Here is a 15,943-nt window from a genome sequence, read left to right on the forward strand (position 1 = left end):
TTTAAGAAGTTGTACCATAGTCCTTGCAGAGCATAGGAAAATAGCATTATTAAAAGGTGAATACATGACTTTTAAGTGCTAGAAGAGGTCATCAGCTCAGTGTAAAATCATACATTTCATATTATGAAGCTATAGTTACATGTCATTAGTTGAAATGGAGAGCAGGATACAAGGTCTTTGAAAACATGCTTAATGCAATGGCTCTCAAAATTTAGCATGCAGAAGAATCGAGGGCTTGCTACCACACAGCTGGCTGGGCTTCCACATCCAGAGATTCTGATTCACCAGGTTGGGGCTGTGCTCACGAATTTACATGCCAAACAAGTTCCAAGAGGATGCCTATTCTGCTGGTCTAGGGAACACAGTTTAGAACCATTGGCTTATAGGATTCATTGTTGGCATTGGCTTCACAACCAAACAAAACACATGGGAGTCAAAGTGAGAAATTTAAAGATAGCCCTTTTAAGCTGGGTGTGAGGCCACATGCATTTAATACATGTGACCAGGGAGGCTGAAGCAAGAGGATCACAAGTTTGAAGCCAGCCTCAGAACTTGAAGAGGTCCTAAACAACTTAGCAAGGCCCTGTCTTAAAATTAAAAAAAAAAAAAAAAAAAAAAAAAAAAATTAAAAAGGGTTGAGGATGGAGCTCAGTGACACATTGCTCCTGGCTTCAACCCCCAGTCCAAAAAGAAGGATAGCCTTTTTAGCATAGGTGTAATCTTCTACTGTTCACCTCCCCTAGCAGGCTTCTCATTCCTACTGGTGCTCCATCAGCTCTGTGGAGGCTCATGCCATCCCTGGCTCTAGTGACAGAACATGACCTAGGCAAAACCCGGAAGCTCACTTCATCTATTTGGGTAAGATAATTAGAATTGTGGTTGGTACATGATTGAACCTAGTCCAAGTTAAAGAATTTCTCAGAACTTTTGGAGTCTTGCTAGGACTAAGAGGACATATATGTTTTTTTTCCTTTCTTGTGCTTCAGGAGCAATTAATCATGGAGCCCAAAGGCTGCAGATAATCTTCTTGCCAACTATACATGGGCTCACCCTGAGGATACAGCTAGCCCTATCTTTGGTCTTATCCTTCCTGTGAGTTAATAACATTGTTACAATGCTTTTGTCAGTTGGTATATGATTTTCTAATATTTGTGAACAAAAGTACGCTGATTCCCATTCTGACATCCAACTTACACCTTCCTCTTAAATACTACAAACCCTGAAACTTCATAGTTAAAAGATCACTATGATCTTTGAGAACCCCTCCTTTGATCTCAGTGATAGCAATGATGCAGTTATTTCAGTCCAGGTGTTTTTGTATTTTGTTTTTTGTTGTTGTCATTGTTGTTTTGGTGGTTCTGGAGTTTGAACCCAGGACCTCATATGTGCCTGGCAAGCACTCTACCATTTTTGAGCCTCACCCCAAGTCCCTACATAGTTATCTCAAAAGAGGAATGAATACCTTTGATTGTTCAAAACAAAAACCAGGATTTGTCTTATCAGAGTTTTGTGCTTTTCTGAATGGGGATTGAAATGTCTCAGGCAGGAAGTGGCAAGACTCAAAATGACAACAAAAACCTCTCCAAGAATACTGTGCACGTTTACTTTTATCTGTGTAAGGAGGTTATATCTGTTCCTCCATGTATACAAATGATAAGGCAGTGAGAGAACTATACTGAATTCTAGTTTTCATTCTCTTATCAAGGCAAAAGGAGAAAGGTATAAAGGTCTGATTTTTATAACAAACTGCTCTTGTCTAGCATTGACCTTCATACATCTGCTAAGGCTTTACAGAATGTCTCCTGAATCTCCACTTGTCAATCAAAGCCCACCGTGGCTGAGAATGATGCATTTGGGGACAGTTGCAACAAAGTGCAGATGAGAACACTCTTGGTCACTCGCCAAAGGTTAAAAGGGTTAACTAGTTAGGCAGTGAGACTCTGAAGAGTGTTCATTCATGTGTTCAGTATATTTCTTATTTTATGCTTGCTTTGATAGTTTCACAAAGCAATTTAAGGTTGTTTATTTTCCCTAGCATGACCTCTCTGAATAGGTCAAACTTCCACAGTGGTTGAGTTACTATTGAAAATATTTGAAAGATACAATTTCAGGTATTACCTAAAGTTTGCATTTACTTGACACTAAAAAATATATCAGCATGTCTAAAAAATAACAGGAAATATATTTACAAGATTTGTAGGTTAACTTTACCACATACAAGAGCTAATTTCCTTATACTTATTGAAACACAATAATGTCTACTTAGATATTGTCTTGGAAGATGATTATAGCCACATTCAGTTAAACTAGAAGGAAGTTCTCAGATTTAATATCATATCACTGGTGGCTTTTAAAAATTGATGAATTTAAAAATAATATTCATAAATGTAAATAAAAAATAAACATGTATAAAAATATAATACTTGATCTTATAAAGAAAACTGTACTGGAGAAGCATTTACTCACATACATTCCCAATACCTATTCATATTTAACATTTCCATTTTGTCTTTCTTCATGTATATCTAAGCATATATTTACAGTAAATGTCACATATATAAAATAACATGTAATAGTTATGTATACATATAAAATAATTATGATATATATAGAGAGAGTGAGTTCCATATTTTTATTTAACATTACAAGCTTTTACTTTACAATTAAAAATTCATTATGACATTATTTGAAGAACCTTATCTTAGGATGAACCACAAGAAGTTGTTTGTATTTGAATATTTTACATGGTTTAACCTAATAATGCAATTATATGAGTTTTGAACATTTTGAACTAGAACCCACCATACACACACAGACACACACACACACACACACACACACACACACACCACCCCTTTGTGTGTGCACATGCATATAAACACAATAATACACCAGAAACTAAAGTTATTACTCAGATATTCCCTTTTAATTTCTCTTCTATTCTTTTTTGAAAATGTTGTAGACACTAATCCCTAATTTTAGTTTCTACTAATAGCTGCAATTTGAAATTTGCAACATTGCTTAGTTATATCAATATATCACAATTTATTTCACAGTTATTTTCATTGCTGAATACCTAAATTTCAAATTTTCTTTACTATAAATGACACTGCACTAACATTCTTCTCTATTTCCTGTCATTTTTGACTGACTTTCTTAGGAAAGAAGAGGAAATAGTAGGTAAGAAGCCCAGCACCACTGAAATTTAATAGTAATAATGAATACAATTTGTGATATGTGTGGAAACTTGTGCTAGGCAATTCCCATGCATTAGTTTATGTCAGCCACCCATATAACCATTATGAATGTGCACTGTGGTCTTTAGTTTATTGATAGATCCTCAGAGAAAACAGGCGGCTCAGCCTAGGCAGAATCAGGGAGCAAGCAGAAATGGAAATTGAACCTAGACCTCTGTCAGAAACTCATGCTCTCATTTTAACTAGAACTGAAGATGAGACAAAATAGCATGATATAAATATATGCTATGTCTCTTTTTCTGGCTTTACAGAACATAATTGTGGGGTGAGGTGAAATAATGATTCAGTAATTGGAATTCAATTACTAATAACATTTATAGAACATTTGGAAGTGTTAGGAAGTCATAACTCTTGCCATTAAATTACTATATAGACAAGTTGGAAAATGGCTTTAACTTCAATGAAGAAAAAGTGAGTGAGTATGTGAAAGCCATAGGAAGATCAGATTAACTAAAAAAAATTCCAACAGTTACAGATCCAGGAGCACTACAACAGACTGAGAGAAAGAGATATTAATTAATCTCAGAAATTAATTTCAGTCACTGAGAATGACCAGATATTAAAGATGTTAACCAGGATCAATAACATTTCTCACTAACATCAATAGAGCATTTTCTATGTGCCAGGCAAAATTTTTTCTAGACTCTTTAGATCTATATTTAATCATAACAGCCTTAACAGAGGTATGTCAAACAGACGTAGGAGCCAAGAGAAAGAGCTTCCAGAGGCCAAACTGGAACAATGTAAACAAGAGAAATAAGTAAATTCATACTGGATTATGACACAAAGAATAAAATGATAAATATCCATCATCTCATACTCATATAAATAAATAATTGGATACATTAATATATATCCAAGAGGGGAAAGAAACATCTCCCAGTAAAAAGAATTAGTTGGATAATTGACTATTGAAAAAGTGGAACATAATTCCCCAGTCCCTAAGTGTGAGCTGTGCATAATAACTTCCATCTAAAGGGTGTGGCTCGGGAAAAGGGGAAAAAGAGTAACAGTCATGGGGAAACTTGACAAGTACTACTTCAGCCAGATGATCAAGGTCAATGTCAACAGCCATAAATTATTTTAATAGTGTGTACTGCTGATATTATTTGATAAGATGGCATTTTACCTCTGAGGTCTTCTTCCCCAAAACACATCACACCAGACTAATTATAGGGAAAAAACATCAAATAAATCCCAACTGAGGGACATTCTATAAAATACCTGAACAGCACTGCCAAGGCCATTAAAAACAGGGAAAGTCTGAGAAACTATCACAATCCAGAAGGCCTTAGGAGGCATTATGACTCCATGAAGTATCAATGGGACTAAAGGAAATGCAACCTGAATGGGATCCTGGGTCATAAAAAGGACATTAAGTAAAAACTAAGGAAATAAAAATAAAGCATGAACTTAAATTAATAGAAATGTGTCAATATTGGTTCATTAACTGTGAGAAGTATATACTATTAATTTATGATTTAAACACAGGAGAAACTGGATGTGAAGTGCACATGAACTCTCTCTGGTGTAGTCACAATTTCTCTATAAATGTAAAACTGATCTAAAGTAAAAATTTTATTTAAAAAATGAATTAACAGGTCCCCCCAACAAGATGGCAGAATAGAGAAGATTGCATTTCTGGCTGCTCTGTGGCATGAAACCAAGGAAGCAGACAGGCAACTTCTTAGCAAGTTGGGTGGAAAAAAAATAAAAAGGGGATTTTACTGTAATTCTGGACATTCAAATCTGACTGAGGACTCAGGAGAATTGATATAATCAAATAAGGAAGAAATCCCTAATGATATTTTTACTGTGCTGATGCTATTTGGAGTGGTCTCCCTGGGAGCAAAGTGAAGGGATAAGGGGATTAAAAGACCCCACATATTTAGGAGATTTGTGGCATGCTTGGGTATGGCAAAATCAGACATCAAAGACACTGCTGGACCAGCCTGAAAAGGCATGTTATATACACTACCACTCTTTGGGAGAGGGGCCAAGGAGGACAGAGAAAGGAGCCAATTTGCAGCCACCCTGCGTGGGCCAGCAGCTGTGGGGGCTGATCCCTGGCAAACCTGAGCTGGGCTTAAAGTGCAGGCTTGGTAAAACCACACCGCATGAAATAGAGAATGCCTAAATAACCAGGCGGGGGTCAGACACTGAGAGGGATTTACACAGGGGGAATACAGGCCTTGGAAACCCACCTTGCTATTCTCTCCCCCTCCAGTCTGACACTTTGAAGGACCAGCTGGAAGGGACACCACCCAGCCTGGAATTCAAAATAAGCATGGAGTGGTTGAGTTTGGAGAGTGAACCTGAGTCTATGGGTGGTGAAGGAGACAAAGGATTGGTTCCTCCACCACACAAGTGAAATCCAAGGTCTTCCAGTGTGGGAGACAACTGCTGGGCCCAGGAGGAGCAGACTAATAATCACTCAACAAAGAACTTGGAACCTACCCAGGCCTAAACCCTTCCTATTAGATCTGCTCTTACTCTTCAGAGAAACCCCCTGAGGGAGCAGACATCACACCCCAGTCCATCCTACCTAATACTGCTGAGAAGGGAAACCATGAATTTTTTTGAACTCCAATGGAAATAATTCCTTAACTTTTCATTGAGAACTTTTTTTTTGTCCTTCTTCTTTTTTTCTCTGGTTAGTTGTGAGCTTAATAGTTTAGAGGCACTTATACATTTTATTATTTGCCTCCTTTTTACTCATTTCTAGAATTTTTTGAAATCAGTTATCTTCTATGGTTCAGTTTTAGTATAGTTTTGCCTTGTTTTATATTCTTTTATTTTATAATTTTTTAAAATATTTGTCTCCTTTTTTCTTTACTCTCTTATCTGTTTCTAATTATCTTCCTCTTTTCTTCTACTAACAGCAAAACTCTATTGGTTTATCTTAAAGTCTTCCTTCAATATTTTACTTATATTTTCATTTCTCCTCCCTCATAATAGTCACATTCTATAGCTCTTCTGTTCTCTCCCTGTTCACCATTCTAAATTATAAAACCTTTTGCAAACTTACTGTATTTACTCTGGGCAATAACTGATCATATCGTTTCTGTTCATTGTGACAATTAACATTGTAGAAGCCACAGCAGGAACTATTTGGTGAATTGCTGTATATTGTTTGCATTGGTTGTTGGTATTATTTGATGTACTAGAAACTTTTTGGGACACTATAAGTCCAAAGGATAGAAACTCTACTGCCTCAGATCCATACTCTTAGATGGGAAGAGACATAAACAACATGAAAAAAAAAAAAAAAAACAAGGGAACAAAGCAAAATACTTCAATAACAGAATCCATTGACACTGCAGTGGAAGAAATGTCAAAGAAAGAGTTTAGAAAATTTATGGTTAATCTGTGAAGTAAAGGACAATGTAAGGACGATGAGAAAATACAGAAAGTGAAAAACATTACTTCAACAAAAAGATGAAGCTTCTAAAAAAAATCAAACAGAAATTCTAGAAATGAAGGAATCAATAAACCACATTAAACATTCAATGGAAAGCATCACCATTACATAAAACCAAAAGTTTCAAGCAATGAAGACAAACTGTATAATCTTGAAAATAAAGATGACCCTAGATAAGAGATGTTAAGAGATCATGAATGGAACTTCCAAAATATGTGGTGTAACATGAAAAAAAAAAAAAGTTAAGATCAATATAGATGAAGGTTTAGAGAAACAAATGAAAGGAATTCACAATGTTTTCAATGAAATAATATCAGAAAATTTCTTAACCCTTAAAAATGAAATGGCAAATCAAATACAAGAGGCTTACAGGATCCCAAATATGCAAAATTACATCAGACCCACACCAAGGCACATTATTATGAAAACGACTAACATACAGAATAGGGATAGGATTTTAAAGGCTGCTAGAGAAAAATTAGAGGTCAAATTTAGAGAGAAACCAATCCAGATCGCAACTGACCTTCAAAGCTAGGAGGTCTTAGAATAATATATACCAAGCTCTAAAACAAAATGGGATCCTACCAAGAATATTATACCCAGCAAAATTAAGCTTCAGAACTTATGATGAAATAAAAACATTCCATAGTAAAAAAAAGAAAGTTTAAAGAATTCACAACTAGAAAGCCTACTCTATAAAACATACTCAATAAAATATTTCAAGAAGAAATAAAAAATAAAAATACAAACCAGCAAACGGAGCAACTACAATAGAAGAATAGTCACTCAAAAGAGAAACTATTTCAAATTAAAAACCCCAAATAAATCAAAATGACAGAAAATAAAATTCCTTTCTTAATGATTACATTGAATAAAAAGGCCTAAAGTCATTAATCAAAATACATAGACTAGCAGATTGGATAAAAAGTGAGTCTCTTGGAGATGGCATATTATTGGGTCTGTTTTTTTTTTTTTTTTATCCAATCTGCAAGAGACTCACTTCATAAGTAAAGCAATTCACAGACTGAAGGTAAAAGGATGGGAAAAAATATACCATTCAAATGGATCTCATAACTAAGCATAGGTTTCTATATTCAGATAAAGTGGACTTCAAGCCAATGTTAATAAAAAGGAAAAATAAAGTCTTTGTATACTGCTTATGGGAATTATACATAAACAAGATACAACAATCATAAATATTTATGTCCCAAATAAGGAACCTCTATGTACACCAAACAAATCCTTCTGGATTTCAAATAAACCACAACACAATAATACTCCATGATGTTAACATGCTTCTCTCATCACTGGATAGATCTTCCAAACAAAAACTAAATAAAGAAGCTCCAGATTAAAAATACAATGAATAATTTAAACTTAACAGACATTTATAGAATATTTCATCCATCAATGACTGAATACACTTTCTTCTCAGCAGTACATGCATCATTTTCTAAAATATACCATACCTTAGGCCACACAGCAGATCTTAGTAAATAGAAAACAAAAAAATAGAGATAATACCTTGCTTTCTATCTGATAATAATGGAATAAAATTAGAAATCAAGAATGAAATAAAAAATAGAAGTGAATCGAGGGTGAAATAAAATATTCAGAAGTGAAAGAAAATATTACAACATATCAAAATCTCTGGGACACTATGAAGGCAGTTCCAAGAGGAAAGTACATTGCATTGAGATCATTCATTAAAAGAATAGAAAGTCACCAGATAAATGACCTAACATTATATTTCAAGACCCTAGAAAAAGAATAATAAATCAACATCAAAAGAGTAGATATAAAAAATTAAAAAAAAATCAGAGCCAAAAGCAATGAAATTGAAACAAAAACAATTCAAAAAGTCAAAATGAAACAAAAATTTGATTATTTGAAAAAATAAATAAAATTGATAAATCCTTAGTCAAGCTAACCAAGATAAAGAGGGACAAAACAAAAATTATATAAATCCAGATGAAAAAGGAAATATTACCATGTACACTACTGAAATATAGGTGATAATCATAAACTATTTTGGAAATTTATACTCCATTAAAATAGAAAATCTTGAAGACATCTACAAAATTCTAGAGTCATATGAGCCACTAAAATTGAATCAGGAGGACATAGAATATTTAAACAGCTCAATTTCAAGCAACAGAATAGAAGACACCATCAAAAGCCTACCAACAAAGAAAAGCCCAAGACCAGATGGATTCCCAGCTGACCTCTACCAAACTTTCCAAGAAGAACTAGCACCAATCTTTTTCAAATTATTCCTTGAAATATGAAAGGTGGGAACCCTTTTAAATTCATTCTTCAAATTTAGCATCACACTAATACCAAAACCAGACCAAGAAACATCAAGGAAAGAAAATTTCAGACCAATATCTCTAGTGACCATAGATGAAAAAATTCCTCATAAAATACTGGCTAATATATACAAAAATATATTTAAAAAATACTGCACCATGATCAAATGGATTTCATTCCAGGGATACAAGGTTGGTTTGACATATGGAAATTAAAAAACAAAATTCACCACATCTGTAGACTTAAAGACAAAAAAAGTGATTATATCAATAGATGCAGAGAAAGTATATGACAAAATACAGCATACATTCATGTTCAAAACACTGTAAAATTAGGGATAGTAGGAACACCTCAACATTATAAAAGCTATACATATTAAACCAAAGGCCAATATCATTCTAAACAGAGAAAAATTGAAAGCATTCCCCCTAAAATTTGGAAGAAGACAGGGATGCCCTCTTTTATTACTTCTATTCAACAGAGTTTTTGAACCCCTAGCCAGAGCAATTAGGCAAAAGAAAAAAAAAATGAAAGGGATGTGAATAGGAAAATAAGAGCTCAAACTATCACTATTTGCAGATGGCATGATTCTATATTTAGCAGACAAAAAAAAAAAAAAAAAAAAAACTCCACCAGAAAGCTTCTAGAACTCATAAACAAATTCAGCAAAGTAGCAGGATATAAAATTAACACCCATAAATCAATTGTGTTCCTATATACCAATGAATAATCAGCTGAAAGAGAAATTAGGAAAAGTATCCCATTCATAATATCCTCAAAAAAAAAAAAAAACCTTGAGTATCAATTTAACAAAAATGAGGTAAAAGACCTCTACAATGAAAACTACAGAATACCAGAGAAAGAAATTGAAGAAGACCTTAGAAGATGGAAAGATCTCCCATGTTCTTGAAGAGTCAGAATTACTAGTGTCAAAATGGCTGTGCTACCAAAAGCACTATACATATTTAATGCAATTCTTGTTAAGGTTCCAATGATGTTCTTCATAGAAATAGAAAAAGCCATCATGAAATTAATGGAAAATTTGGAGGGCCAAAATAGCCAAAGCAGTCCTTAGTGAGAAAAGTTAAGTAGGAGGCATCACAATACCAGACCTTAAATTGTACTACCAAACTATAGTAACAAAAACAGCATGGTATTGACACCAAAACAGACATGTAGACCAATGGTACAGAATATAATACATAGAAATATACCCACATAAACATCACAATACCAGACCTTAAATTGTACTACCAAACTATAGTAACAAAAACAGCATGATATTGACACCAAAACAGACATGTAGAATATAATACATAGAAATATACCCACATAAATACAGTTATGTCATACTAGACAAAGGTAGCACAAGGACATTGGAGAAAAGAAAGCCTCTTCAATAACTGGTGCTAGGTAAGCTGGAAATCCATATGTAGCAGAATAAGATTTAACTCTTATTTCTTACCATGCACAAAACTCAACTCAAAGTAGATCAAGGACATAGACATTAGACCAGAGACCCTGCATCTACTAAAAGAAAGTGTAGGTCCAACTCTCCATCATGTTGGATTAGGAACCTACTTCTTCAACAAAACTACTAAAGCTCAAGGAGTAAAATCAAGAATTAATAAATGGAACAGTATCAAACTAAAAAGCTCCTTCACAGCAAAGGAAATATTCAAGAGCGTGAAGAGAGATCCTATAGCATAGGAGAAAATCTTTGCCACATGCACCTCAAACCATTAATTTTCAGGATTTATAAAGAACTCAGAAAACACCAAACAACAACAACAACAAATAACCCAATCAATACATGCGCAAAAAAAGGGGGCATTTCACAGAAGAAAAACACAAATGGTCAACAAATATATGAAAAAAATGTTAAACATCTGTATCAATTAGAGAATGCAAACTAAAACTATACCAAGATTCCATCTTATTCCATTTTATCTGATTATACCACTCCTTGGTGTATATCCCAAAGAGTTAAAATCAGCATACTACAGTCAAAATTACAACAATCAAGAATACAAGTAACAATCAATGTTGGCAAAAATGTGGGGAAAAATGCACACTTATACATTCTTGGTAGGACTGTAATTTGTTGCAACCACTCTGGAAGCAGTATGAAGAATACTCAAAAAATTAGGAATAGAACACCATTTTATCTGGTTATACCACTCCTTGCTGTATATTCCAAAGAGTTAAAATCAGAAGAGTTAAAATCAAAAGAGTTAAAATATAAACAGTGATGTAGCCCATCAATGTTTATAGCAGCACAATTCACAAGAGCTAAGCTATGGAGCTAACCTAGGTGCCGTTCAATAGATGAATGGATAGAGAAAAAAGAAAGAAAGAAAACACAGTACATATACACAATGGAATATTACTTAGCTATAAAAATAAAACGACTTTATGACTTTTGCTAGCCAATGGATGGATGTGGAGACTATCATGCTAGGTCAAATAATCCAATCCCCAAAACCTTTGGGTCGAATGTTCTCCCTGATGTGCAGATTCTAACACATAGCAAAAGGGTGGAGAGGAAGAATAGAAGTTTAGCAGATTAGACAAAGATGAATGAATGGAAGGGAGTGGGGATGGACAAAGAAAGGCAGTGGAATGAATCTGATAGAACTTTCCAATGTACATATGTAAGTACACCACCAGAGAAACTGCACATTATGTACAACCACAAGAATGAGATCCTAATTAAAATATGTCCTTCACGTTTGAAATATGTTACAATGCACTCTGCTGTCATGAATATCTAAAAAGAACAAATTTTATAAAACGAAAAAATAGGGGACTGGTTTTCTGACTATAGGAACTTATATACATATTTATTGTATACATTTCTCTCGTCTCACAGTGATCTTGTACTCTCTGCATGTTTCATTGAACATTCCACTGTGCTACAGGGAACTGAAGGAATAAGCACTTAGAATCCACAGGAAGTAGAAGGCCAGAGAGATTGTGGCAGAAGGAGCTGATCACTTGTGGGTGGCAGGATGAGAGGGAACAAGAAGCACCCAGAACACACACAGTAGCAACACAGTCCTCAGGAATCACCAGAGTCTTATGGATGGGACCCAAGTTAAGGAGCCCTCAAGGCAAGGAGTCTACAGAAATTAGCCATGGATGGATGACAGCAAATTCCACCAGGACACAATTTTTTTTTTTGTTCACTGATATATCTCTAACCTCTGAAGAGTGTTTGGCACATAGGAATGCTTGATAAATATTTTCTAAAAGAATGAATGAAATGAAAAGATGTATGGCCTGCAGAGCCAACAGAACTCTCTACTCAGTCCTTTACAGAAAAGTGTGCTGGCCCCTCCTTAAAAATCACAGGTTTGAGAAACTTTGGGAGAACTGGTATTCAATCCAGGTTCCAATATACTTAACTCAATGACTTTGGACAAGTCAACCTATCTAAGTTTGGGATTCCTTATCTCCAATACATAGCTAGTAATACAAGTAAAATTTTTCATCTACAATTTATTTTTAAAAATTATGAACTTAAAAAAAAACACTGGAAAGGCAGAGAGAGATGGTGATTCTACACTAAAACTCCTTTTAGTGAATGTTGTTGCTAAAACCTGAACTTGATTGGCATGAAACAATTTCTAATTTTATCTATCTTTCCATTGTGTGTGTGTGTGTGTGTGTGCGTGTGCGTGTGCATGTGTTATTGCAGTTCTAAAATATAAAAGGCTCTGAAAGACAAAATCCCTCTGGCTCAAAGGATTTCATATTAGAAGATATGGGGATAAGGGATTGGGATCTGTATTGGGGATCTATATATACTTTAACACAATCTGGGGCCAGACTGCCTGAGTGTGAATCCTGGGTCCTACTTTCTGAGTGAATGCGACAAGTTGTTTAACTTCTCTGTGATTCACTTTTCTCATTTGCTAAAAAGAGCATATTAGCAATACCTAGAAGGATTAAACAAATTAGTATTATGTAATTTCTCAACAGGATGCCAAACATAATGAATGCTAATTCATTCCTTTGGGTTGCTTCATTCAAGCATCAATTAGTATTATTGTTGTATAGCTACTACTATTGTTAATGATATTTTAGGCAAATAATAACATAAATGCTTATTATAACCAGATGCAGAGCTATCTTTCATCATGTTGCAGACAGAGTGATCACCTAGCAGTTGCTTGAATACATTCAAAGACAGGTCATCACTATGTAATATGATGACCAACATCATTATTAACTATATTTGTTAGAAAACTCTCTAAGTTATATTTTTATTGTTAACATCTAATAGATATCAAATACGTAGTTGACACAAGGCACAGAACCAAGACCTTTAATGACTTTATTACTTTTCCATTCTTCCATTATTCAGTGAAGTTATCTTGGTTGCTGATGTCTTACTGATATGAACAATGAGGCCAAGTGTTAAAATACTCAGCCCAGGATCTCATAGCCACTTGGTGGCAAAGTGGAGATTAGATCCAATCAGACTTAAATCCAGGGTCCTTCCTGACTTATTCATTCTGCCCTTCAGGTTTAAATTAAGTGGAAAACTTCTATTTCCTAATGTCTTAGAATCCAAGCAGTCCCTCTGCCATTGCAAGAATATAGTGTTGCTCCTCATAGCATCATCCTTTCCCAATCATTTCTGCTTCCAAGAAACTTTGCAAATAGGTAGTCAACTTAGAAAAATAACTGCAATGGCCTCATGTTGGTTTTGACTCAATATTTATTAATTTAGCCATTTGTTTGCCTTTAAAAGAAAAGCATTGTACCTACATGCATACCTATAACCATTACGACTAATTTCCCAAGTTATAATCAACATTTATCATAATTACTGGTATATTACATAAACATTATAACAGCAGTGTTATGCATATTCCCACATTATTAACATCAGACTGAATTTACAGGTAAAATTGGACAAAGGTGTTACAGAAAATCAATGGTATATTTCTGAAGCATAAACTATTTCAAGTAATGAAATAACTAGTAGTTTTTGCCCTTCTCAACCTCTGTAAACTAGCTGTAATAGTTTTTCTTATGTAAACTGGAAGCTTTGACTTTCCTATTAAAGCTAAACTAAGGCTATATTAGAATTAATTTTATACACAAAGTACAGTAAACATTAATAGGATAATATTAGCTTAGTCTTGACTTTGTAATTCCAGTTTCTCTCCGAAAAAATAGTTACATGGTTAGATAAAGATGTCTTTGTCTACTTAGAGTCAAAATAAAGCCAATTTGGGGGATAAATGTGGTGAAGACTGAGGGAGGATAGAGGTTACACACAGGCCAAATTTCTAGTGACAGATATGGCAACGGGAAGCAGATGATGGAATGGGACCAGCAAGGAGATGGCAGACTAAGCTGCCATCAGTGGATGAAATGTTACAGGGGATTGGCACTTGGGACATTCTCACACTGTCCACTCTTCCTCCACTAACTGCTCCTCCCATGTCCATGCTGACCCATCCTCCTGTCTTAACTTCTTAGCTTACACCTCCTTAGCCCCTGCCAGCTTCTTCTTTTATCAGTGGTATTTCTTGGACAAATGATGCTATTTGGGCCCACAGTCTTCAAGGAGTATGTATGAGGAGATGCTTTGATGCACCTGACAGTTCTCCCCTAGACCACTGATTGACATCCCAGGAGGCTCATTTTTTTTTTACTTTCTTTTTTTTTTTTTTTTATTCTGACACCCTAACAGTCCTTGTATCCAGAGAGCTTTCCAAATTAAGTTTACTTCTCCTAAACATGACAGATCTTTTTGTCTAGTGATTTCATTTTAATATCAGTTGACTGTGTCCACCCCTGATCCTCAATGCCTTAGACTGCAGTTCGTCCTTTCACCTTTCCTGTATGGAATCTTGGAATTAAAATGCTCTGATACATGAACACTCCTGCTGCCGTTTCCTTAGCAGTGCCTCATTTCCTGCAAGACAGTCCAACCTCCTATCAGCATCCTGCCTAAGACTTGTCAGGCCCTGGCCTGTGCCTCCTTCCACACCTTTCCTCTGGCTCTCATTTGTATTCTGTCTTCCCCATGATTTGCAAATGCTTTCTCTTCCTTCAAGCCTGATGTACTCTGTTGGACCTCAGCCACCTGCTCCACAGCTTCCCACCATCTTTGTTCTCTTGACCAGCTTCTGCTGTTTCTTTGAGACTTAGTTCATTGATCTGTCTGGGCAGGCTCTGCCACTAGTACCTTCTCCTTGCTGGTCCCATTCCATCATCGGCTTCCTGTTGCCATAGCTGTCACTAGAAATTCGGCCTGTGTGGAACCTGCATCCTCCCTCATTGTCCACCACATTTATCCCCCAAATTGCCTCATTTTCACTGCAAATAGACACAGACATCTTTATCTAACCATCTAACTATTTTTTCCTGAGAGAAACTGAAATTACAAAGTTAAAAATGGATGTCTACTGCCCAGTGACCAAGCACAGATATTCAGAACTCAAGCAAATGGATGAGATACATATTCTACTCATAACCCAAATGAAAGTCTTCATTGGTGGTCAGAGTTAATATTTAGTTTATTCTCCTATCACTAGATGTAAGTATATTACTTTTTTGATCTTCTATGTTCCACAGGAAGAATATGAATTATCTCATCTCTCTGTATAGTGACTACACATCTTTATCTAAATATCTATATATCTATAGGTATCATCTATATCTAAATATCTAAATACCTCCATACATACAAATATATCTACAAATATCTATACATCTAAATACATATATTTATAAATATGTAAGCATCTATTAATATATCTATAAATATGCCTATAGATATATTTATAGATATCTATATATCTAGACATAATATATATATGAATATATAGATAGAATATTCACTTAGCATATATATTCACATATGCAAATTTTCCTGGATGGTCATATACACTATTTCATGATCAAAATTACATACTTTCTCTACAGATCACTT

General features: G+C 34.8%; 2 protein-coding genes across 3 annotated transcripts in view; one reads left to right on the forward strand and one right to left on the reverse strand.

The window, feature by feature from the left end:
- The window catches only part of Pacrgl (parkin coregulated like), a 47,817-nt gene that overhangs the window by 30,465 nt on the left and 1,409 nt on the right, over positions 1-15,943 (forward strand). The window lies entirely within an intron of this gene.
- Positions 1-15,943, reverse strand: part of Kcnip4 (potassium voltage-gated channel interacting protein 4) — a 499,704-nt gene that overhangs the window by 5,466 nt on the left and 478,295 nt on the right. The window lies entirely within an intron of this gene.

The sequence above is a fragment of the Marmota flaviventris genome, chromosome 7 (genome assembly GCF_047511675.1).
Source record: "Marmota flaviventris isolate mMarFla1 chromosome 7, mMarFla1.hap1, whole genome shotgun sequence".
Classification (NCBI taxonomy): domain Eukaryota; kingdom Metazoa; phylum Chordata; class Mammalia; order Rodentia; family Sciuridae; genus Marmota; species Marmota flaviventris.